The sequence below is a fragment of the Podarcis cretensis genome (assembly GCF_951804945.1).
Source record: "Podarcis cretensis genome assembly, chromosome: 1".
NCBI lineage: Eukaryota > Metazoa > Chordata > Lepidosauria > Squamata > Lacertidae > Podarcis > Podarcis cretensis.
In genome coordinates this window covers 46751253-46778151 of record NC_137170.1, presented here as the reverse complement: position 1 = coordinate 46778151, position 26899 = coordinate 46751253, and the positions used below count along the sequence as shown (strand labels likewise).

Genomic DNA, 26899 nt, shown 5'->3' with positions numbered 1-26899 from the left:
CCACCATACCAGCAGTGTCCCTCTATCTTCCCATAAGCAGTAAAGCATTTAGAAAGTCTTAAGATGCAAAGGGAACTGAGGAAGGAAATGCACCCACTGAGCACGTAGGAAAGTGGGTCAGAAGCCACCCCCATTGTAAGGGACTAGAGCAATCTGCAGCCCCTCCAAGCCCTGATCTGGTTTTTCCTGCCATGCACTGTGTCAGGGAAAGAAGCACAGGGCTGTGGAGATAGGCATCAGTACAGGCTACACGAGCCTTCACCCACCTGGGGCCTTCCAGATGTTTGGGAGATGGTAATCCAAAACATCTGGAAGGCCCCAGGCTGGCGAAGGCTATGCTGCACAACAGCTAGACCTACAGGCACTCCTGTCCTTATTCAGAAGTGACACAAACCCTGATGGCTTGTGCCACTTGTGGAAGCGTGCATAGGCTGCCCAGTTTGTGGACAGAGAAGCTAAGGTCAAATATTCAGTGGCTTTGCACAGCAATTAATGCTTGCTTTTAGAAAAAAATTGCTAAATATTTGGGTTTAGAATTTGTGAAGGCTGGCAAGCCTCATTACAGAACTGATGCACCACCTAAACCTTCAGGCAATCACTGCTAGCTGAACTAATCTATTTGTGCTCTGGCTTCTGGGCCTAGGCAGGCCTTAGTTTCACACATTCTCTCTCCTATTTCCCTTTCAGCGAGGACAGAATGAACTCGTGAGCCACTCGTTTTCCTTGTCTCGGTCACCCTGGGTGCCTTGAGTGGGATTTCCCCGTATCGAAAGCCCCCAAACAGTATTGTTACTACACCACACCGACTTTTACAAGTATGACAAACTTGGATCGAACTGTGCTGCCACAAGACTTGTTTACCCCAGTGTTACAAAACCAGATTGCTCTTTAGTTGTTTCAGCAAATGTCACAGGCTTTAGAAAGAAGAGTGTAACCGCTCCACCCGCAGTATCATCTACTCTTCTGGTCTCTTAACACAAAACGTATGGGCTTCGCCTTTATTTATTCTTCACTTCAACAGCACCGCTGCCATTCCTTTCAACTGCTTTAATATCCTCCAGCAACTGGCATGTTAAGAGACATATTACAGTGGTATCAGAGGGTCAAAGGAGCAACATATGTGACTCAGAGGGTGGCTTTCAGCCAAGTACTTTACACAGAAGGGCCCTGTGCTTTTAAAGTGACATGTCAGTGCAAACTTTGGTCTCCTGCTTCCCCATTTCCTTGTAATAACTGCTTGCAAACCTTGGTGCAACTGTTGGTTGTTTATTGCAAACTTGGCCTGCAGCTCTTATTTGTTTCTACTGGAAGAACTGCTAATGGACAGTGTTCTTCAACAATAGACAATAGAAGACCCTGCAAGAAAAACAACACTGGAGTGTGTGTGTTTTTAAGGTGTCATTGCAGAGAGGGGGAGGGAGTACTTATTACAATGTCTAGGTGCTGTTTTGGAGTTTGGAAAGATATTTTGGGAATGGCCATGATAAAAAAAATTAATCCTGATAAATCTCACCATTAATCCCTACTTAATAACCAAATCAAACTCTGTTTATGTTGCATGAACAGGAAGGTGGTGAAACTTCTCAAACCGGCAGCCGCAAAGAGAGTTTGTTAGGGTGTGTAGCAAAGAAAGCGGCATGCAGAATACAATGGAAAAGGGAAACTGCACACACCTGGAATACGGCAGGTAGGCTGGAGATGAGGCCTCCTACAGAAAGGGGAAGCAGCACCGCAGATTTTATTTCAGCAGAACTCAATTTGTTGCATTTGTTTTGTCTAACTACTTGATGGTTTAGAAATCGCTCTGACAAATGAAACAGGGCTCACTTTAGCTTAAGTATTGCTTACTGTTGTGAGAAATACTAGTAATTTGAGCTGGCTGGTGCATGGTCCAGCAGGACCTAGAGAAGGTAATCTATACAATCATGACACAAAAGTACACATTTGTTCCTTTTGGAAACAAGTTAGTTGCTAACGATTAACGGAGCTGTTAACTAGGCTATTTCTGGCTCTTCTCTTTGGAACTGCCAAGAAGGTAGTTGCTACCAACAGAAAGCAGTGTTTACGTCAGCCATGCAGGAACTGCAGCCGGCCCTGGAGTTGGAACAACTAAACATGGAGTTGGCCAGAAGTTCTCCTCATTCTTGTATTCCCAGAGCCAAGACAATGCTCTTGCTGCTTGCACCAAGAACAAAATAAACTGGCATAAACAAGCTAAACTATGGAAACTAGGGACAATTCTCAAACTTAAATTTGCTTTGTTTCTGCATGGCGGTGGTGGGGAGGGAAAGGCAGGGGAATGCAGCCTTTGCAGGAATGCAGGAGAGTATTTGCACGGCAAAGGTAATCTTTGCTCCCTCTTGGACTTTCCACTTCAGAACAAATCAGTATCTAGGCCAAGAGTGAGAAGCAAGGCAGCTTTTACACTTTACGGTAGATCAGAATGTGAAGGCTATGCAGAATCGCTACTGACACGGGGCCCCTAAAAGGGGTAACAAAGCTGTAACAGGAGGTGAAAAGGGGGTCAGAGATCCGAATCTGGGGTTTGGGGTAGGGTTGATCAGCAGCTTTGCTCATTTGCACATGCTTTGCATGCATAAGGTCCCAGGTTCAATCCCTGGCACTTGCAGATAGGACAAAAAACAGAAGTAAACTCTAGTTATTGCCTGTCCACACAGACAATGCCGGGCCAGATGGATCACTGCTCTGGTTCAGTATCAGACAAATTCTTACGTTTCTGTCTCCTCCACTGAAACCAGGAGTTGTGGTGAATAAAATCAGAAAGACACAAGTCAGGACTGCCATCATCTGAATCTTAACCCTGCCAATATGTTTCATGTTATTAATATTCTGAATAAGAAAAAATGATATAGGATAAATGTATCTGGTCACTTTAATTAAAGAAGCAGTTTAGGGTTGATTCAGCCAAACCCTCTTATAGACATATATGCCTCTCTGGATACATCAGCCACGAAATCCAAAACTGTTTGTTTGTTTTTTTAATACATGGCTACTGATTTAAATTCACAGGGGACCTGAAACTGAAAGGAGGCTTGGTAATGAGAAGCTTGGAACTTATTGCAGAGATTTGACTTCCTCAGAGAAGACACAGTTCACACCATTACTTGCACCAAAGAAAGGAAAAGAAATGGCTAAATTCTTCCGATGGCTCACTGCCATCCTACATCTCATTGTCAAGCTATATTCTCAAACGCAGAGGTTCTGCAAGCTCAGCTTCTGCCCCTTATAACTCAACATGATGACAAAAGCTTGCGCATTTCCAGCGCTACAACTCTGATCCACAAGTTCTGTGTTGCAAGCTGGAGGTAGGCAGAAGATGAGGAAGATGTTTCAACACTTCAGGAAGTGACAGCTGCAACTGCAGCCAAGGTTCCCGTGCCATTTTTCTGGGTTGTTGTTGTTGTTGTTTTATCCAGAGAAGTAAGTTTTCAGCCTTGCTCTTGACCAAATCAAAACAAACCTACAGCATCTCACTTGACGCCAGGAGTGATTGCCTACCGGGAGACTATTATTACCAATAACTTAAACTCTCATCAAGATGCACAGAAGAGAAAGTCTCACAAGTGGATACTGTATATTTCAAACCCTAAAACACCTTGTAGACTGCATACCTTGGTAAAAATCCGGACATAAAGTATGTATACCAGATACAATGTATTACATCTAATAAATACAGTATTTCCTTGGTAATCCAGAGTCCAACTAGTCACATTCTGCACACACTGGCATTTTGGAAACTTTTCCAAGGATAGGAAAGCCCTATATGGATTTCACTCTAGTAGTCAGGAGTCAAAATGACACTGTAAATGGAGCAATTTTCACAAAGATACTGTTATCTGCCATATCAAGGTGGGGGGAAATGCTTCTGGCCACAGCTGTCACATGGCAATCAACAGTAGCCCAAAGCCACACATCTCCAACAAATGAAGGAGCCGAAAGCTTGGCTTTTAACATCTTCCAGCTGCTTCTCCTATTACCGCAGCTTCTTTGGATTCAACTCCAAGTCAGTTCACTTTCATCCAAGCACTTAATAGCCACAGATTTAGCAGAGAGCAGTTCCTAAGAACTGGCCACCTCATACAAACCAAGAGAGGTAAATTAATACAGAAGGTATCGTCCACCCAAACTAAGCAGTTTTGACTTCCACCATTTTCAATGAAAAAGGACATACACAGATCTCAGAGAAAAAAGCAGGACCTAAAAGTGGTTCGGCTGGATTGTAACTATAATATGCTTTATTAAAAATGAAATCTTGATGCACCTTAAAGACTAATAAATTTATAGTGTTCAACTTCCATGGACTGGAATCCACTTCATCAGAAGCATTTAGTATCGCTCTAAATTGGCATGTATATTAGGAGTGAAGAAATGTGAAGAGTAGGGAAATGAAATGCCAAAATTTTAATACAGTATAAGGTTTTGTGAATGGTAAAAGGTAAAGGACCCCTGACAGTTAAGTCCAGTTGCAGATGACTCTGGGGTTGCAGCTCTCATCTCGCTTTACAGGCCAAGGGAGCTGGTGTTCGTCCGCAGACAGTTTTCCCGGGTCATGTGGCCAGCATGACTAAGCCACTTCTGGCGCAACAGAACACCAAAACCAGAGCAGCACAGGGAAACGCCGTTTACCTTCCTGCCAGAGCAGTACCTATTTATCTACTTGCACTTTTTGGCATGCTTTCCAACTGCTAGGTTGGCAGGAGCTGGGACTGAGCAACGGGAGCTCACCCTGTCGCGGGGATTCGAACCGCCGACCTTCTGATCAGCAAGCTCAAGAGGCTCAGTGGTTTAGACCACAGCGCCACCCGCGTTCCTTTTGTGAATGGTAGCAGAACATTATTTTACATATGCTTAAGCTATAATGTACCTGCCACACTCTGTATTAGTTCTCCTCTGCAAAGTGTCAGTGTGGGGTCTTGCTGAACACTCTACCAAAAGCACCACTGATCAGTAACAATTGTAAACCCCCCTTCAGTGCAGCCCCTGACCAACATAATGGCATCAGGTGTACGACAGGTGGGCATGGCAAGGCTGAGACAACCTCAAGGGTCAAATATTCTAATGTACCTTATTAGGTCCACACACCAGAGCTTCCCCAGCACTGTCATAATAAATGTCTTCGTCTTTAAGGTGCCCAAGACTTTCTTGTTATTATTGAGGCAATAAACTTACACAGCTACCCCTCTGAAAAACGTTGCATTAGGAGTCAGCTGCAAAAGCACTACATCCAAATGTTAAGTACTTCACTTTTGCAACCCAAAAGTGTTTAAGACAAAGCAAAATTATCCCCATCTTCATAAAATAAGAGGAATAAAGTGCATTGGAAGGATAAACCCATGGTTATATAATGATGTAGTGGCAGGGATATGTTATATAATCTAAGAATAGCACTCATATGAATCCTAACTGATAAAGGTCAAAGAGAGGGTAAACACCTACTTTCTAGTTACCTATATAAATTTCCCCCTTTTACTTTAGGCATTAACTACCTGTTCTAACAGGCCGTGCAATGACAGAACAATACAAAGGGTTTGTAATTTGTACTTTATAGATCTGTCCTTCAACGTTCTACTTGGCCCCATGCAAGTGACCAAATTTTACAATGTTTATCTGCATGGCCGCTAGGCCCCGGAATAGGGTAAATGGTTTTGAAAGTTGCCAGCATCATAAAAATCTGAAAATTAAGTTTCCACACTGAAAGCTCGATGAGTGCATTCTTGTTCAGAGCCTTCATTGAATGCAGTTTTGTTGTTGTTGTTAATTTCTAGTCTTTGTTATTTTTAACTATTGGCATCAATTACAGCTCCTATGTACTCAAGGCGAACAGCCAGGCCACAGTGCTACAGGTGAGCACTCCCACCTCTGTACCTGATTCACAGTTCCACCAATGCCCAACAATTGTGGCCTACAGAAATTATTCTTATCCCGGAATGGATTTTCCCCTCATGAGAAACTAGGAACATTCACACCACATTCCTGACCATTTTGAGATTATATACTAAGAGCTGTCTTCATGAGATCTATTGCAGGGAATCCAAATATGATCAAGGTTAAGAAATAATTTATTTAATTTTTAAAAGTCACTTGTTAAATAATACTTTAATGTGTTTTTACATTTCAGTTATAATAAGTATTTTTTTATGGTTCCATTTTAAACAAAGCCAACACAAATGTTAAATTCAAATCTTATCATTCGGCTTATGCTCCTTTAATCAAACAGATTTGCAGTTTGCTTTTATATGGAAAAAATTAAAAATAATGGTGAAAAATAACTGATTTTCAAGCCAGGAATTGTAAATGTAATGAAACAATTCATGCATTACAGTAGTACCTCCGGTTGCGGACGGGATCCGTTCCGGAGGTCCGGTTGGATCCCGAGGTTTCCACAACCTGAGAACCGCACATGGCAAAACCCGGGTTTCGCATCCTGAAGTTTACGTAACCAGAGGTACTACTGTATATCAATTATTACAGCAAATTATTAGTATTTAGGACACCAAGCAGTGCAAACATTTACTTTCCATCTTATGGAGAAACACTGTTTTGTCCAATCATTACCGGCCTTTCCTTGCAACATTACCCACAATTCTGCACACGTAACTTTGCACTGGCTTGTGACTTCTCTTCAGTCTTGCATCCTTGCAACTGTACAGACACTTGAACAAAAATCTAATAATTTCACAGTGATCCCTCCCCCTCCTTATCTCTAAACAGAAAAAAATGTGCAGCACAAAAGACATGTGGGTTGCATGACCAGACATTTCGGATGATGCTCGTATAAACTGGAAGTATAAAACTCTTTACCAAGTTGCAAACCAATATGCTTTCATTGGTACAGTAAACCAATTAGTATGCATTCTTGGGCAGGAAATGCACAAATTAGAAAAACCACACACTTTGATTTAAATCCACAACGAAATGCAAGAACAAGGTTAGAGAATACGGCAGGGCTAGACCTAAAAGTCATGCAGACATGTAGAGAGCAACTGTCACCAAAAAAAGAACCCAGGACAGCACATTCAGACAGATCCTGGAAGTGTACAGGGAGAAGAGACAGAGTGCAAATCAATTCCACCGACTCCAAATTTATAGAGATGTAAGACTTGTGTTAACAGCCCACTATCCTCCTTCATCAAAAGTTACCCTAATGTCTCAGCATCTGGAGACTTCTGGCCATAGAAAGGTTCCCACAATTAGTGCCAAAGCACTCTACCAGTACATACATAGTTGCATGCCTTCTGCTATTCAGGCCCCTTCCCATCATCCACATAATAAGGCATCCTGTCATCAAGTTCATTCTTTAGTAACCCAAAGCCTCAAGCCAGCGTAGTTTGCATAATTTCTGAAGACAAAGGAACAGACTAAAAAGTAATTGCAATCACACCCATGGAGGGATAAAGTATCTCTTTCTCAATCCCAACAAGTTCAATATAAACGGTTCAGCAACTTACTAAGCGTGCAAGAAGTAAATGGTTCACCTCAGTCTGCCCAGGACTACTGTACTGAACACAGCCTTCATCAACTTGGCCCCTCCAGGTGCTACAGACTACAACTCTGTGCTGGCTGGGAACAATGGGAATTGTAGTCTAAACTATCTGGAAGCACCATGTTGGCAAAGGTTGAATTAACTTATACTAAGCTTGGAGACACGTTTAAGATTTTAGCAAAGCCACTAGTAGTCTTTTAAACAGATTTCTGCATTTGATTACATTGCCCTGGCAGTCCCAACAAGGTGATAAAAGTTCTTAAGAACAGTGCGCACATATCCTAAGCCTAGACAAGAGTTAATGTACTTGAAGGCCATTCTTCAGGCATATCCTTGGCTTCCTAGTGTTCCTATTTCTGGAAAATAAGGGGTGTTGACTTATTTCTTTAATGTAGTGTTCCAAATTTATACCTTCAAGAAACCCTTACATTTCCACTGCAACATGTGTACAAAGGATCCTCTGCAATTTTGGCATGGAGTGTGGCCCAATCATTTGGGCTAACCCATCACAGAGGAAGTCAAACCATGTGTAGTTCCTGTATTGCTTCAGCCTAAACTCTGCTATTTACAGCAGCCTGGAAGCAATCAATGAACTTATCTGTGATTCTGAAGTCGGCCCTAGGCAAAAGCAAACTTTATCGACACATCTGCACACATGAGAGACATTGCACAGTAACAGGCAATACAACCACTGGGCAAGGCATGAAACCCAAAGCTTAAAAAAAAGGGGGTGCATTTAATTCTGTGTATCAGAAGACAATACATCTCCTGTATAAACAGGCAGATTCTCTTGAGATAAGACCATCTAAATGAGTCTTTACACAAATGTCCCCAAGAAACATACTTTTGCTGAAAGCTGCCCATCTCAGAGCTAAAACACAATTACTAGAACTTGTAGGCTTCCAATTAAACTGCATGTTGGAAGATGCAGGACAGATTTTATTATTTTGAAGTGCTTGTTCACACAGTGCATATCAAGAACTACTAGCCAGGATAGTTATGTTCCACCTCCGCTGTCAGAGGCATTATGCCTCTGAATACCAGTTGCTGGGAACTGAAGATGGGCAGAGTTGCTTGGGGGTTTCCCACAGGCACCTGGCTGGCCACCATGAGAACAGAATGCTGCACTAAATAGGCAATTGGCCTGATCCAGCAGGCTCCTCTTATGTAGGATGCAGCACTTGTCAGGCACAAGGACCTATTATGCTCCTCTAGTTAATAGCAAAGCTCTCTCATTGATTTCTACAGGAACTAGAACAGCTTCGATGATGTCACCTGCCAGAACTATGGCCATACGCCCTGGCAAGTCACCACGACTGTGATTACACATATCTTTCAACATTGCTGCCACTTTTGCTAGAGCGGCTGGTGGATTGCAGGATGAGATCACAGTTCTGGGACCCAGGAGTCACCTGGACTTTAAACCACCACCTTGACTCCCTTCACATCCCTTATCTCATTCTCTAAAAATTTATGAGCACACTGGGACTTAGCTGCCCGTAGGAGCACATTCTACAGGTTTGCTAGCCATATGGGCTGAAACAAGTGGGGAATTTAGGAACTAAACCACCGTGTATTAAAAAAGAGTATCTCATTCTGCAACGCCAATGCTTGCAAAAAGCATGAGATGCAGGAACCACCTTACACAAGCACAACTTTTATGCTTCCGGACGGGAATGAACGGCTGCTCTGAAACTCGCAGCCCCCCCCCCTTCCCCAAACTAGTAAATAAAGACTTGCGGCCCATCTCTGCACGCGCGGGGCGGTGCACGTTGCTCTTAACAAAATGGAAAATCTGCACGAGAGTGTTCCAAGATTTTGGCTTGTGTGTGTTTGGGGGAGGGGGGAAGTTGGCATTGCAATTCCTCGTTAAAATAACTGTGGTAACCAGGGGTAGGAAAGGGGAAATCGGAGTGGAGGGGGGGAAAGATAAGGCAATCTTGCACGACTTCCACCCTCAGACACAAAGCATAGCTTAAATTCCACTTCGGGATTTACCCATTAATCAGGAGCAAAGGATTAGGGTGAATTATATGCGGCGGCGACCGGGAGGGTGGGGAGTGCATGGAGGCAACGTCGTTTTGAAAGCGCGACGTCTTTGGTCAGAAAAATGTCCATCTCATGACCAGGAGAGAGAGCGAGCAAAGGCCACCCAAATCACCTCTTTCCACTTCTTGCTCCCGTTTAGAAGCTGCTCCCATCTGACAAAGGGAACGTTTTGCAAAACACACACACACGAGAGGGAGAGGGAGAGAGCACTCCGCCTGCGTCTCATTTCCCGGTTCTGAAGGGAGGAAACCTCCTTTCCGCGGCCGCCCCTGAGCAGCGCCGAACTGCGTAGCTGCACAAACAAGAGTGAGGCAAAACGCAGGGCTCGCAGGAGGCAGACAGGCAGGCTTTAAAGAAAACAGGAAAGGCAAGCCAAAAAAGTTCCCCCCAAAGCCCTCGATTCGCCCTCCCCACTCTAACTCTTCCATCCACTCCTTGCAACATTTATATTGCAACAAATCTAAATATATATTCCACGGCTGCAAGCACACAAGCACCCTTTCTTCCCCACACGCTGCGGCTTCTTTTGGTTTCCAGCACCAGCTCCGCGCTGCAAAGAACAAGCGGAAGAAAAGCAGAGGCCCTGCTCCGGACCGTGCAGACGTCCCCCCTCTCGCTTTCAAACTTACCTCCTTGTTCTCAAGCGCCAAATAAAAGCCAGGCGAGTTCCCATCGCTCTTCTTCGCTCCAGTGCTTCTCTGCTGACGGTTTAAGTGCCAAATCCCAAAAGCAACAAGCGACTGAGGAGGAACAGACCTTCCCGCTACCCCCCCCCCCCGGCAAGGCTCTCTTGGAAAGAATGCAGGAAGTTTCCTTGCAAAGATCCCGTGCACAAGTTGTCAGCCTGCTCGGTTTGCTCGCTCTCTGCGCACAAAGTCCTGCAGTATTTGCTCGCGGCCGCCCGGGATGTGGAGAGCCCCGGTTTGCTGTTGCTGCCCTCTCCGCCGCCAACCGCACGTTGCAGTGTCAGGATTGCAAGTCTCTGAGTCACAGGATTTGAGATCACAGCTTGGGGAGCAGAGCGGTGGGGAGGGGGGAGGAGGAGGAGGAGGGAAGAGAAGCTCCTTAGCTACGAAGGAGGCAGCAACTGCAGCAGCAGCAGCAGCAGCCACAGCAGAGAGCGCTGGCTTCCCACCCACCCGTCTCCCCGCCTCCTTCTGAGAACCAAGAGATTGCACAACTCTCAGGAAAGGAAATTAGGAGCAGCCACCTCCTGCAAAACACATATGCCCTGCTGCAACAGAAGTAAAACCAGCTCTTCCACTTCATCAGCACAACTGCCTCCTGCTCAGGCTCCGGCAGCAGGCCTAAGCCACGCCCATTTCCTGTGGCCATATAAGGCAAATAAAGTTGCTGTTTTTAATGTATAATATAATAACCACCCCATGTAACTCAACACTTTCGTTCGTGCGTGCGTGCCCGTCTGTGGCTATGAGATGGAGAGAGTGGGCCCGTCCGTCCAAAAGGTTCGGTTGCCAGGAAAATCCAGTTGCTCTGGCACGCATCTCGATGCAGCTACAAGGTCAGGGGGAAAGAGGCTGATCACGTTACTGGAAACGCTGTTTTGCCAGGAATAGTGCTGACTTTTTCCCGTTTGGAGGGACGTTTACTTTTGCTCCTTGCTTTTATAGGCTAAGCCCGTAAATCAGGCTTGTGCGTGATTTTTGCATGGGGGGGGGAGAGACACATCAAAACAAAAGCCCCAATTAAAGCGCTGGAAACTCACATTTGGGCGCAGGAAATGGAACGGGGCGCGGGGGGGGGGGGGCGAAAAAGGTCTAGGAGGGCCACCAATATGATTAGAAGCGCAAATTTCCCGTCTGCATCCTGAAGGGGGTGCAGGCCGATCCTAGGCAAGCACGTGCCACTTCGTTCACGGGGGGGGGGATTAAGCCCAAGTAAATCTGCGCAGGATTCCCCACCCCCGACGTTATTGCATGGGAATAAAATCCCACGAAATGGCTTGCGCCCGATCCAGATTAAAAAGGCGTATAGGATTGGGCTGTCAGGACTTGCACAACGAGGCACTCACGTTTTGCACGCGCGCCCCTACTTGCACCAGCTACTCTAGGAAGTGCCACGACATTTCCTGCCGTTTGCACAAATGCAAACCAAAAACAAAATGCAGACGGGAAGGTGGGGGTGGGAGTTGTCATCAAAAATGTGGGAAGCAGGAAGGGTGAGCAGCCCAGAGTAAAACACATCGTTGGATTCGAGTATCGAGAGGCCTCTGAGTTGCTTTGCTGTGACTCATCGCTTGTTCTTGTGCAACAGCTCCAGCTCCTTTATGTATGTGAAAGAAGGCTATTGATAAGCCCTCCCTTGGAGAGTTGTGAGTTCCGCAACTGTGTGGCCGCCTTCCTCTGGCGCCTCCCACTAAGTAATCTGCATCTCCTCCACCGCCGCCACCGCATTTTCAGTTTTTACTGTATTTGCATCTTGCACAGCGCGCGGGATATCCATGCAACAGCAGCCTCCGTTTACTACTACAGCAGGAAAGAAACGTGCATTGCAAATGAGTGCAAGAGGAAGGAACAGTGCTGTGGCAGAACAGGAAGGAATCGAAGCCCTGGTAGCGTGCTGGTTTCTGCAGCAGAAAAGGAAAAAGAAGAAGAAGAGGAACAGCAGCCTCATAACAGCTGGGCAAGAGTTCTGTCATGTACCATCTTGCAGAGGCATTCACCACATTCCTCTTGCCTGGAAGAGCCAAATGGGACAGCCCAACACTTGCTAGACAGATGCCTCTAGTCAGGAGGAGATTTGGAAAATTCAAATCATCCAGCTACAAGCAGTCGTGCAAAGTAGCAGAGTTTAGGCAGGCCTAGGACTTGCCGATGAGAAGGTCGGCGGTTCGAATCCCCACGACGGGGTGAGCTCCCGTTGCTCGGTCCCTGCTTCTGCCAACCTAGCAGTTCAAAAGCATGTCAAAGTGCAAGTAGATAAAATAGGTACCGCTCCGGCGGGAAGGTAAACGGCATTTCCGTGCGCTGCTCTGGTTCACCAGAAGCGGCTTAGTCATGCTGGCCACATGACCCGGAAGCTGTACGCCGGCTCACTCGGCTAATAAAGCAAGATAACCCGCAACCCCAGAGTCAGCCACAACTGGATCTAATGGTCAGGGGTCCCTTTACCTTTAAGTGTGAATTTGCCACAAGGCAACATACAGTATAAGGAGATACCAGAACACAATAAGAAGCTGCTTGATCAGGCCAAAAGGACCATCCATTCCAGCACTCTTATGGTCAACCAGATACCCATGCGAAGCAACTGGTATTCATAGACCTACTATCTCTGATAGAGGAGGTAGAACAACAGCCTGTCTCTAGGGTGGCCAACAGATAGACCGCAATCCACCAGTGGATCATTGATCAATTTCTGATGGATTGCACAGTGTCTGTTGATAAGTTGGAGTCTTGGAAAGAATTTTGATTGGATATAGAAAAAAAATACTTTTTTATTATTTAAACTTTTATTGAACTTCTTCAAGTAATACTTTTTGCTTTCCCTGACCACCACCACCCTGCTTACAGATAGATAAGCCTGCCAACTGAGGATAACCATTCATGCATCTGATACAGTGGCCTCTATTGGCCTTATGCCATACAAAAATTGCTTAAGTAAATAAATGACTTACACTGCCATCACAATTCAAAACACACAAATGCAGTAGGAAAAAAACACTCCACTAATTTATAAGCAGCAGCAATGACGTTTCAAAGCACAGCATATGATATTTTTTATATATATAAATAATTTTTATTAACCGACCAATTAAATCAAATCAAATCACATCACATAAATTCCAAATTATAAAGCCGAATTTTAAATTTTTGTTGGGGGTTCCCATATTTCAAGTTCCGAAGGGGATCCAATCATCTTCTTGTTGCTGCATTAATGTCCACAAATCTGTCCAAATAATGTACATAATTCTATCCAGTCCTATCTTGCTGTTTCCCACATCTCATCTTGTTATTTTCATATATTTTTCCTTTTTCTTTGTGACCTCTTCTGATAATCTCCTTAAGCAGGTAAAAACAAGTTGTAATCCTGTGTGAATTTTTCCGTTCGTCCAATAGCCATATCGAGATGGCACAGCATATGATAATTAACCAAAACAGACTGTAATAAAAAATGTCTGTTAACTTCTGTCCCCTAGGAAGGGAGTTCCAAAGATTAAGAGAAATCGCCAAAAAGTCCCTGTCTCTTTAATATGCCACAAGACTGTTATTTCTGTATAGCACACTAATGTAATTATCCCTCTAGAAGTCATTTAGCACAAATGCATACTCAGGGTTGCCGAACACAGTTCAATTATGCCGTAAGTGTTTAAAGATCCTGTATCTGCACCCTTGCTATGTAAATTGAAAACACCTCGGTGGACTGGGTATTCAAGTACCAAAAGAAAAAGGGGGGAAAGCAGGCTGCATACAAGACTGAAGTCAGCCTACGGTACAGGGATGAAAAATCTGTGCCTATCCAGACATTGTGGAACTCAACTCCCACCAGTCCCAGCTACCAAAGCCAATGGTCAGGGATGGTGGGAGTTGTAGTCCAACAACATCTGGAGGGCAACCCATTCTCCAGCCCTGCTGTATAGCCCAGTCCTGTCTTCTCTGACAGATGCTTCCTAGATAGAGGATCTTCCCAATCCTGTAATCTGAGTTCCTCTAACTGGTGATACTGGAGGCTGAACATGGCACGAGGTACGACACAGACAAAGCATGTGCTATACTCCCATCACTCTTTTCTTGTTGTACACACCATGTTTGCTTCTGGTAGCAACCCATGAGTTCACTGGTTCTTCATTAGACTTGCACATCCTCTGCCTTAATGTAATCCACTGTCTAGTAGTAGTAGTAGTAGTAGTAGTAGTAGTAATACTGCATAGGTTTCAGATCTCAGAGTAAGGAATTTGTATATAAAAGCCTTTGATCGACTAGACTCTGGCTTCAAACACCCCATACTGTACATTGAAAGCACACATCCCCAAATAATCTGGGAACTGTTGTTTATTAAGGGTGCTGGGAGTTGTAGCTCTGTGAAGGGTAAACAACAGTTCCCAGGATTCTTGCAGGGTGTGTGCTTTCAATGTATGGTGTGTGTGTTATGCAGCCTCTGCAGCCACTGCTTATAACCTCCCACAAAGTGAAATCAAAGAGCCTAGTGGCTCACATTCCAAACCAATGGAAAAACCCCAGGTTCCTGGAAAGGATGCCAAGGGTTTTCTGCTCTGTGCACATCTGGGATCAAGTGTTCAGTGTCAAATGAAAATATGAGACCCACAGCATGATTTGACATTAATTCAAAGGGACTCTGAATGTTGTTAAAGACAATATGCATTTGGTGAAAACAGCAACACTGACAAATTGCCAGCTATGATGTCTCCAGCTCTACCATAATTCACTGTATCACTTGTGTTCCCGTGGGCTCTTTTATTCAGTATGCAAAAGTGTCAAGTTTCAACACGTGCAAACAGGATCCACAGAAAAGGCCTGTGAAACCACCACCAGCCTTCTAAAGATACAATTAAGAGTAATTATAAGTCCTTTCTCTAGATAAAGCTCACATTTGCATGTAGGCTTTGTTCTTCTCATTGTTTCAGTGCAGGCTTTATCATCAAAATATCCTCACGTTTTGGATAAGTGATATGGGGTAAGTGAGATATCACTGCAGTTCCCACTTAAAGCAGTGTTTCAGATACATTTGTGGAAGGCCTCATTACACCGTAATCCTATTTATACACTCAGAAGTAAGGCTTAAATGGGGCTTACTCCCAGGCATCCTCAGAGTGTATAAGCAGATTCGACATTTTTCACTGTGCAATTTTTAAAATCTTGAAATGAAGAGAGACATACTTTTGAGAGAGCACATGGCTATTTCTTTAGAAGATGCACAATATATGCATCACCCTCCTAACACCACATACACAGAGAGAGAACAAGCACACTCTCTTTGTAACATCCTCTCATTTATTTTATCAGTAATTCCATATAACAACACTTTAATGCCATACCCTCCAACATTTCTCCAAAGAAAACAGGGGCATCCAAAATGTTCCAAGGGTGATTTGGAGTTCTGAGTGGTGGGCAGTTAAGCACATACACCTCGCCATTTCTCCACTCAAAATCACTCAACCTACCTGTTCTGGAGAAAACTAGAAAGGGCTGTCAGGGGGACTTTGTTACATGCATCTTGTGATCTCTGTACAACCCCACATTCAGGCTCCATGTCTGCATATAGCCATCTTCTAGGCCTGCAAAGAAATCACTAGATGTTTGCTGCTCTGAGGGTCATCTTCTGACTCAGGTCTTTTTGGACCTTTGTGATAGTGGCAGCTCAGGGGAGCAGGATATGCATTAAACATTCAGGATACTGGAGAGATTACTGTGTATCTTTCCTTGCCAACCAATTCAAGGAGAGTAGTGACAATATATGTACAATAAATCTCTCTATGAGGAGGGGAAAAGAAAGGAAGAGGCACTGTAACATTTTGCTGCTCAGTGCTATCACTTTCAGCTATGCCGTAATTCAAATCTTTGGCTCTAGGCACAGAGTGCAAAGCATGCAGTCCTGAGCCAGAAGAACATCAACGACATGGATATTTCTCCTTTTTTGTGGGGTTATATGTTGTTGATGCTTTCCAGAAAGCTCTCACACAAATTTATCTTCAGCTTTTCATGACTATCAAAACTTCTTGAAACAAGAGCTCAAATGGTTTAACTTCAGCAAAAGCTTGCTGCAAGTGATAGCAGATTTGCAGCCCAGTTAGATATACTTTTACTCAGAATTTCCCAGTTAAAGCAAGATACATCCCCAAAGAAGCCTGAGTAGGACTTCACCATTATCATTGGTGCCAAGAGACTACCACTCCATATTCACCAAACATTAATCAGTTTGTTGTAGTGACAACAATGTTCATTTTCTATTTCCATGCAATTAAATGTTTGTTTGTTTGGCAACAAACCCATGGACCTCTGCAATAGTTTTCAGGAATTACCCACTTCTGCTTTGTTCATGCTGTCACCCTTTAATTATTTTGTGTTCATCACATGAAAATTTAAAGCAACTCATGGTGACTTTCCCACACAATACTTCTTGTGTAGGGTACTCCTCATAAAGCACCATCACTGAATAGCAACACATTAAAGCCAAAAATTGTCTGGTTAGTTCAAATAAATTAACCATAGCACTTTTGTCTTGGGTGTTCACTGTGGTTTGTCAGATCACAATGCTATGATGACAGGAGAAGCTACATCTGGCAGAATTGTCTTTTCTGTTAAATTCTGAAAGGTAAATAAACACTTTCCTGACAGCACAGATACAATAGCAGAGTATTCTACGTTGAGGCCAAGAATATCCTGAATAGCAAAAATCTAAAGCTCCAGGATTTTGATAAAAGAGAGGCAGTGACATTTCAGTTGTCAAAGCCTTCACGCTGTGCCTGACTTGATAAAGTTTCATTGAAATATCTGCATTAAAAAGTCACTTTGGAGTAGGTCACTATGTCCTGCCAATTTATTAGCTCCCCAAAATAGACATGTTGAGTAACTAACCATGCCACTAGACTTTCAGATCCCTTCTGTTTAAGCAACAACATATGACTGGAAAGTGACTTCAATTATACTAAGCCTGCAGGCATGGCCAAACTTGGCCCTCCAGCTGTTTTGGGACTACAGTTCCCATCATCCCTGACCACTGGTCCTGTTAGCTAGGGATGATGGGAGTTGTAGTCCCAAAACAGCTGGAGGGCCAAGTTTGGCCATGCCTGTTCCACAACACTCTTAAGACCCCTAAAAAGGTGTGTCACGTAATGTCCAAGTTGCTCCTATATAAAAAATTCAAATATTGATTTTTCCCTCCCCGCTCTTTAAAGACTTAGAATACATCATATTACAGTGGTACCTCTGGATGTGAATGGGATCCATTCCGGAGCCCCATTCGCATCCTCAGTAGAACATAACACGCGTCTGTGCATGCGCAGATTGTGTTTTGCTGCTTCCACGTGATGTCATTTTGAGCATCTGCGCATGCACGAGTGGCGAAACCCGGAAGTAATACGTTCCAATACTTCTGGGTCGCTGCAGAGCATAACCTGAAAACACTCAACCGGAAGCATATTTAACCCGAGGTATGACTGTAGTTTGTTAATACAGTTGTACCTTTGTTGACAAACAGAATCCGTTCCGGAAGTCCGTTCAACTTCCGAAAACATTCAACAACCAAGGAGCTTCCTGTACTCAACTGGAAGCCACGGAAGCCACGTCAGACGTTCAGCTTCCAGAGAACATTCACAAACTGGAACACTCACTTCCGGGTTTGCGGCATTCGGGAGCCAAAATGTTTGAGTCGCAAGGCCAAGGTACAACTGTATTGCTATTAATGACTTGGCCATGAAACCTGCAGCCTAGAAAGCAGGTGATCCTCTGACCGGGTTAAAGCTAAGCTGATCAGTGCCTGAATCGCAGGGCCACATAAGCTGCTCAGTGGCTTCAGATGTTATAGAGAAAAGCTGCCAGCACAGTCTCCTCTCACAATTATTAAGAGGTAACATCTACATGATAAACAAATGCGTTGTGAGTGAGTTTCACAACAGTTTATTTAAAAAAAAAAAATAGAGTGGAGAAGGTGGCAAGACAAAGGCAATTTTTATTTATTCTACAGCCACTTGTCTGCTCTTAATTATCCACAGTAGCTTTCCTCTCCACAGAGGTCCAGCTACATGTTTGCAAGGACACAAACCCCATAGGAAAGCTTGTGGGAAGAGTGAAGAGAATTTAGACAGGAATATGGTAATAGGTGGAGAAAGAATTAATTGATGCTTCTCTGCTGCAACTTCTCTTATCCTTCAGTTCTCTTTTTCTTTCTTTCTTACTTGGGCTCTCTTACACAGATTTACATCTAATGCGCATGGAGCCCTTTCACGTAGCATTGTTTGCTTAGAAAATCCAAAGAGGCTCCTGTACAGGAAATATTATAGAATGCAGCCTATTCTCCTCTCCTACCCAAGATACATTTTGAACATTATCCTCCATCATCAGCAGACAATGGAGGAAGAGACTGTTTGTAATATCTGAAGCTGCTAAAAGGAGGGATAGGATGCAAATGTAGAACTGCAAAGTCTTCCAGTTTTTATTAATGTCAAATATTTATCAAGAATGAGCAAGAAGACCACTGAGTCTCTCTCCAAATCACATTACAATTTTGCTTTTCTGTATTTTCTTGTATAAAACTTAGTTATTTTAACACTTCTCCTCCTCAGTTGTTTTAACACCTAGGAAAAGAAACAAGTGCAACAGCTTGAGGACTTTTATACGTAAGATAAAACATGAATGCAAAATGCCCAGTCGATATATAATCAGCATACATTAGTCTTAAGATTTGGACATTGTGTACTTAACAACTCTAATGCACTCTGTCATACAGGAGAAAAACTGTAGCTCAGTAACAGAGCGTCTGCTTTGCACACAGAAGCTCCCAGGATCAACACCCAGCATCTTCAGGCATGGCCTTGAGAGATCCTGCCTGAAACCCTGCAGAGCTGCTGCCAGTCAGTGCAGGCAGTATTGAGCTAAATGGACCAATGGTCCAACTCAGTGAAAGGCAGATTCCAACAGAGGGTATACCACTAAGTTGTCCTTGGCGTAAACCCATTCAAACTAATAGATCCAAATTAGTTGTGTTTATTAATTTCAGCAGGTCTACTCTAAGCTGAAAAATGATCTATATTCTATAAGAAGAGCCTGCTGGATCAGGGCCAACAGCACATCTAGTCCAGCATCCTGTTCTTGCAGTGGCTGAACAGCTGCCTCTGGCAAACCCCCAGCAGAACCCAATCTGAAGAGCACTCTCCCTTCATGTGGTTTCTAGCAACTGATATTCAGAAACACAACGATAAGGTGATTATTTTACAAGGCAGTGGTAAGATAAAGGAGACTATGGGTTGTGGCACTCATCTCACTTTCAGGCCAAGGGAGCTGGCGTTTGTCCACAGACAGCTTTCTGCATCATGTGGCCAGCATGACTGAACCGCTCTGGCACAACAGGACAACATGGAAACTCCATTTATCTTCCTGCCACAGCAGTACCTATTTATCTACTTGCACTGGTGTGCTTTCGAACTGCTAGGTAGGCAGGAGCTTGGACAGAGCAACGGGAACTCACCCTGTCACAGGGATTCAAACCTCTGACCTTCTAATCAGCAAGCCCAAGAGGCTCAGTGGTTTAGACCACAGCGCCACCCACATCCCTGTTGGTTTCTGCTCTCTTCACTGTGCAGCGAAATGCTTGTCACAAGACAATGTTTACATTCCAGTCAGAGTTACTGTTGGAGTTTCTCACGGGAAAGGGAGACTGGATGTGACGTACACTGGTTTCCTGTTTTTCACTGTTCTCACAGTGTTTTCTCTCCCGTGCTTTAGAGGAGAGAGGATGCTTTTTCTGCTCCGGCAGAGGCAAGATGTTTTTCTGTAATCTACCAGCTTTGAGATGTAAATAAAGCAATATAGAGTATGTGCACGTATTCCTCATCATTCCGCTGTGCATGGGACACTGCAAATTCAACATTTTTGGTTATCGGCCCAGAAAGACGCAGTCATCTGAATGCCGGCAAAAGGATCGGAATGCAGAGGGACGGATCGGACGCTATCTCTGCGCGTCAAGATGATTGATGAGGTATGTGCTACTGCTCCGGGCAGCCTGCCAGCTTCTATTTAATGGCTTTATGGCTGGACTTTGAACTTTTATGGCCATTTGCCGGGCACAGGCGAAGGCTCAAAGGAACAGCTCCTATGCTGGAGAAATCGAAAGTAACTTTTAAAAGTGCTTTTGGAATAAAGCAGCTGCAGAAAACAGTGACACAGTTTGATTTGAGGCAGCAGAGGGAAAGCACTTTTGAACTTGCCTTTGGAATGAGGCTTGAAGCAGCAGAGACGCAGCTTGTATAAAGCAGCTTGATTTAAAGCAGCAGAAATGATGCAGAAGGCTAATGCCAGAGTCATGATGGCCCTTCAGGATGCTTGTGGGATTCTTAAGCTCAATAAGAAGAACTATGCGGACTGGGTTCTCTATGCAGAGGCTATTCTGCGGAAAGAGGGTCTGTTTGAAGTTATTACAGATACCCCCCCAGCTCCAATTACAGATGCATGGGAAGCTAAAGATTCCAAAGCAAGGGGAACTCTTACATTGATAGTATCCCCAGAAGAGCTCTGTCTATTGCGTGATAAGACCTCAGCCAGAGAAATTTGGGACGCTTTGAGAGAGGCTCACTTGAGGACAGAAGCTGGATCTACCATGTTTTACTTTAACAAGCTGCATAATATGGCTCTTGCTGAAGGTGGAGATGTGCGTACACATCTGATGGAGATGCAGAATCTGAGACATGAGCTGCAACAGAGAGGACTCAACTTTCCAGAGGCTGTGTATTCCTTCATGATACTACAATCTTTGGGTTCAGGTTGGGAGTCTGTTGCGACTCAGATTGCTGTACAGCCTACCGCTCAGCTGACAGTGGATTATGTTACTGCCGTGATTCTGAATGAAGCAGATCGCCGGGGTGCTGGCTGCATGGGAAAGGGGGAGTCTTCACAGACGTCATCCCAGAGTGCAGTGGAACCACCAGATGGCGCCAAAGCTTTGAAGGCAGTGAAATGCTACTCGTGTGGACGTCTAGGCCATATGAAGAGGGAATGCAAATATCCCAGGGCCAAGACAGAGCAGCGCAGCGAAAGCTCATCGCGTGGAAAAGGCCGAGGCAAAAGCAGAGGTCCAGTGTTCAGGACAACGCAGCCCAAAGCAATGGTCTCACGCTTCACTCCAAAAGTTGCAGAGGTCCAGAAGACGTCTAGATCTTTCTTCGTTGTTGATTCGGCTGCAACCCACCACATGTGCAATGATAAGCGACTGTTCGTGTCTTTTACACCGCAGGAAGGTGCGATTCACCAGGCGGATGACCACACAATCCCCAGTAAAGGCTACGGAACTGTTGCTCTTCACAGTTTGGACTTATCGATACAGAATGTACTTTATGTGCCAGATGCCAAACATAATCTGCTCAGCGTTGGACAGCTGAATGAGCGGAAAATTGACGTTTCCTTTAAGAACAAAAGGTGCATCATCACAAAGAAAAATGATTATGTATTGTATGCTGAATATGTTGATCGTTTATATGTTTTGTATTATGATGATGTTGTGCAGGATGACACTTGTTGCATTGCAGGTTCTAACAAAAGTTTGCATGCAGAATGTATTCACGATTTTCATCGAAAATTTGGTCATTTGCATTTTGAGGCAGTATCTAAAATGCCTGCCTTGGTTGAAGGTATGACTATTAAACCCTGCAGGTACCACATGAAGTGCAAGGCATGCGCAGCAAACAAGGTGAAAATGGCTGCGAAAGGTAAGGTGTCTAGTAGGCAAGCTACAGAACCATACCAAATTGTTCATGCTGATTTGGTTGGACCACTAGCGCCCTCTTTGGGTGGAAATAGGTACTTCATGGTTCTCATTGATGCATTTTCCAGGTATATTTATGTGTACAATCTCAAGCAGAAATCAGAGGCTTTTCCTAGGTTCAAGGAATTCTGTGCTTTGTTGGAAAATGTGCATGGTAAGAAGATAAAAATTCTTTTCACTGATCGCGGGGGAGAATTCACTTCTCAGCAGTTTGAAGCTTTTCTGTCTGAGAAAGGAATTCAACACGATTTGTCTAGTCCTCGCTCGCCATGGCAGAATGGACTTGCGGAAAGAGCAAATCAGACATTGCTTCAAGGGTTAAAAACCTTGCTACATGATGCAAATCTTCCAGAGAGTTATTGGGCCGAAGCTCTCTCATGTTTCACTTACAGTTATAATCGCAAGTTATCTTCAGCGATTGGTTGTACCCCCTACGAGAAGATGTTTGGCAAGAAGCCATACATCAAACACATGAAAATTTTTGGTTCTGACGTGTGGGTTCACTCACCACAAAACTCCAAGTTAGACAAGCGTGGTTTGCATGGTATCTTTCTAGGTTATGAGAAAGGTTCTTACAGAATAAGGATGACTGACTCTAAGACCATTAAGCTCACAAGAAGTGTTGAGTACAATGCCAAGTGGGGGGAGAATGTGGGAATTTTCCAATGTTATCCTGATGACAGTGATGAGACTGAGGATAGTCAAAAGCAACCACAGCAACCCACACCCACTGATGAAGGTTCTGATTCTGAGTCTGAAACTGAATCAGGTGATTCAGAGGATTTCAAGAGTGCGAAAGCCTCTATGTGACCCTCTGAAAGCTCTGATCAAGAATTGGAAGAACCGTTGTTCACAATAGGTCACTTTTCTCCCAAGAAGGAAGAGGAGAGTGTTGAAGACTTAAGGCTAATTCGCAGGTCACAGAGAGCCACAAAAGGCAGACCTCCAAAGAGATTTGCTGATGAGTTTGCCAAGATAGCAGTAACAGCTGTTAAAAGCTCCAAGAAGGTATTTGAACCTTCAAGTTTCCAAGAAATCCAGGGTTTAGATTCAAAGGAAGCTGAGCCATGGTTAAATGCCATGAAGGCTGAGCTTGATTCCTTGGAAAGGAACAAAACATGGGAACTTGTTCCAATAGTTCCAGGAATGAAACTGCTTGGAAGCAAATCGGTCTTCAAAGCGAAGACTGATCAAAATGGCAAGATAGTCAGACACAAAGCCAGGTTGGTAGCCAGAGGTTTTGCACAGGTACCAGGTGAAGACTATCACGAGACCTACTCACCCACAGTGAGGTATGAGAGCATTAGGCTTATGCTCAAGCTAGCTGCAGAGGAGAATCTACACATTAGTCACCACGATGTAAATACAGCTTTTCTGTACGGATCTCTAGGTGAATCACTTTATATGCTTCCACTTGATGGCGTACAGGTAAAACAGGGATTTGTTTGTGCTCTGAAAAAGTCCCTTTATGGTCTCAAACAAAGTGCACGGTGTTGGCACACAAAACTCACTGAAGTATTGTTTTCTCTAGGTTTTCAGCAAGGGAAAGCTGATCCATGTGTATTTGTCAAAGAGGAGGGGCAAAAGAAACTGTATTGTTTGTTTTATGTTGATGATTTATTATTCTTTTGGAAAGATGTCACAATGTACAATAACGCCCTAGCTCAACTGAAAGAACACTTTGACATGAAAGATCTTGGTGAGGTAAACAACTACCTATCTCTTGAAATAGAGAGAGATCAAGATGGTAACATTCTAGTACACCAGTCACGGAAAATTGCTGATGTGTTAAGCAAACTAAACCTGATGGATGCTAACCCTGTAGACACACCGATGACAACAGGTTATCAGATAGATGACACTGAAGAAGCATTTTCTGACACTACACTGTACAGAAGTGTGCTAGGTAAGCTAAACTTCATTGCCAGATGTTCAAGACCAGACATTGCTGTTAGCTGTAATTTGCTAAGCAGACAAGTCAACAATCCTACTGTTAAGGATTGGAAAGCTCTGAAACGCGTAGCGCGGTATTTGAAAGGCACTATGCATTACAGACTGAGATTTAACAATCAGAAGTCTGGTGGTCTTGAGATATTTGCAGATGCAAGTTTTGGAAGTGACACTACAGACAGGAAAAGCACGTCTGGAGTTTGCTATATGTACAATCAGGGTCTATTTGATTGGTCATGCAAGAAGCAAACAACAGTTAGCTTAAGTACTTGTGAAGCTGAGCTGAATGCACTGTCTTATTCACTCAAAGATTGTGAATGGTTGTTACAATTGTGCAAAGACATGAAAATTCCTGTCAAATGTCCAATCCAGGTTTACCAGGACAACAAAGCATGTTTGGCTTTGCTGAATTCTGAAGGTTGTAAGCAAAGCACGAAGCACTTGCAATTGAAGTTGCAACATGCTAGGGAACGTATTCAGAAGGGACTCGTAACGGTGTCCTATATGCCAGGTAATGAAATTCCTGCTGATGTATTGTCCAAGATTGTATCAAGGGATCAACACTGTACCTATGTGCAGAAGTTGGGTTTGTACTGATATTGTACGAACACGCTGCCCAGTGATGTTCACAGAAAGGGGGAGGATGTTGGTTTCTGCTCTCTTCACTGTGCAGCGAAATGCTTGTCACAAGACAATGTTTACATTCCAGTCAGAGTTACTGTTGGAGTTTCTCACGGGAAAGGGAGACTGGATGTGACGTACACTGGTTTCCTGTTTTTCACTGTTCTCACAGTGTTTTCTCTCCCGTGCTTTAGAGGAGAGAGGATGCTTTTTCTGCTCCGGCATAGGCAAGATGTTTTTCTGTAATCTACCAGCTTTGAGATGTAAATAAAGCAATATAGAGTATGTGCACGTATTCCTCATCATTCCGCTGTGCACGGGACACTGCAAATTCAACAATCCCAAGGTAGTGGTAACCTATGATGGCACTGGAGCGACAGTGATGTAAAATGTCTTTTCCATGTTGCTGTCAGCACCAGTGGGTATGTTTTAACTAAAAGTATCAAGCACACCATATAAGACAATAGCCCTTCCCCTCCCTGCATGGGTGCTATCTAGCATCCAGGGCCAGGCCATACAAGATGCTTTGATTCCTAGAATTAGGCATCTCCTCATATGGGCAGCTGGACAGTCTGAAGCTCTTGATGAGAGGGAATCTTAATGAGTGCTCTAGAGAGAGGATGACGGAGGACCTCCTCCCCACGCTTCGGGTGTTGCTGTTGCCGCCACTCACACAGCTGCTTCTGTGCACAATTGAAAGCCAACCATTAAAACCCTGAAAGATTTGAGACTGTGGAAGCTAATGTAAACACCTGTTTCCATATGAACCTTTCCTGCACACTTAGGTCATTGGGAGAGAGGCCTCTGCTTCAAGTGCCTTAGGCAGCCAAACTCAAGAGGCTTATTAACCTCTTTCTTCCAGGGGCAACCCGCTCTGTCCAGTACTTTTTTATTCCCTCAGCTTTTAGTTACCGTATTTTTCACCCTATAGGACGCACTTTTCCCCCTCCAAAAATGAAGGGGAAATCTGGGTGCGTCCTATGGGGCGAATGCAGGCTTTCGCTGAAGCTTGGAGAGCGAGAGGGGTCGGTGCGCACCGACCCCTCTCGCTCTCCAGGCTTCAGGAACACATCCGCAGCCTAAGCAGCCCTGCAGGAGGTCCCACAGGGCTGTCTAGGCTGCGGATAGCAGCCTGCTTCCTGGAGCGTCGGGCGCCCTGAAAGCAGAGCGCCCGGTGCTTCGGGAACACATCCGCAGCCTAGGCAGCCCTGCGGGAGGTCTCGCAGGGATGTCTAGGCTGCGGATAGCAGCCTGCCGCCCGGTGTGAGGGGCGCCCTGAAGCAGAGCGCCCCGCCTGCCGGACAGACATTGGCCAGCCCCACAAGCTTGGGGGACAGCAAGGAGACGCAGCACCACCATCCCGCTGTTCCTCAACCTGGTTCGGTTTCCCCGACCTGGTTTTTTTTGGGGGGGGGGAATAAAGGGGGGGGGAAATTCCTTTATTTACCCCAAAAAAACCAAGGTGCGTCCTATGGGACGGAGCGTCCTATGGGACGAAAAATATGGTAGTGTTAATACTGCTGACTAATGGGCTATAATTCTTGGCTTGTTTTGAATAGCTGGATAGAAGCCAACTACAGGTGCAGGGTATACATTGAACTAAATAAAGACGACACCAAAACATTCCTTGTTCTTTCTGTTTTAAGTTTAGTTACATGGGGATTTTAACACTCAAATTAGTTAACGCCCCATAGTAGAAGCATATGTACCAATCTGAGCTGGAATTTGAAATGTACACCTCCGCACAGGTATTTTTCCTGTTCTCTTCCAACTCCGTTAGGCCACAGATGTTTATATTGGTTCTAGCCATGATACAGAACTAAGTCACACAAGTTGCACAAGTGGAATTATTTGAGAAACGGAACAGTAGGCTCCCTGAAGGAAGTACCTGAACCTGCCAAGAAGGCAGACAGCAAGACATGCAATTCTGGGGAATATCTGCCTGGAAAATAAAAGCCCAAGGGTTTCTGAAGCAATCTAGTTGCCAGAACAAATAACACATCTGTATCACTGTTGCTAAAATTCCATAATTCAATTGCACTGCACTGCACTGCACTGCAGATGTTCAACCAACCTGCTTCAGTGTCTAGATTTTGTGGGTGTGGGGATCAACTATGTGCTGAGAGCCAGTGTGGTGTAGTGGTTAAGAGCGGTGGACTCGTAATCTGGTGAACCGGGTTCGATTCCCCGCTCCTCCACTTGCAGCTGCTGGGTGATCTTGGGCCAGTCACACTTCTTTGAAGTCTCTCAGCCCCACTCACCTCACAGAGTGTTTGTTGTGGGGGAGGAAGGGAAAGGAGAATGTTAGCCGCTTTGAGACTCCTT

The 26899-nt window shown here is 44.4% G+C and overlaps 1 protein-coding gene across 2 annotated transcripts in view; it reads right to left on the bottom strand.

Moving 5' to 3' along the window:
• The window catches only part of MIDEAS (mitotic deacetylase associated SANT domain protein), an 84999-nt gene that overhangs the window by 47026 nt on the left and 11074 nt on the right, over nucleotides 1–26899 (bottom strand). Inside the window, exon 1 of one of the 2 annotated variants that reach the window (XM_079989901.1) lies at nucleotides 10183–10684. The exons of the other annotated variant lie outside the window; for it this stretch is intronic. The gene's annotated coding sequence lies outside the window, so the exon portion shown is untranslated. Of the gene's footprint in view, nucleotides 1–10182; nucleotides 10685–26899 lie in introns of those variants that run through there. 2 annotated transcript variants of the gene reach the window in all.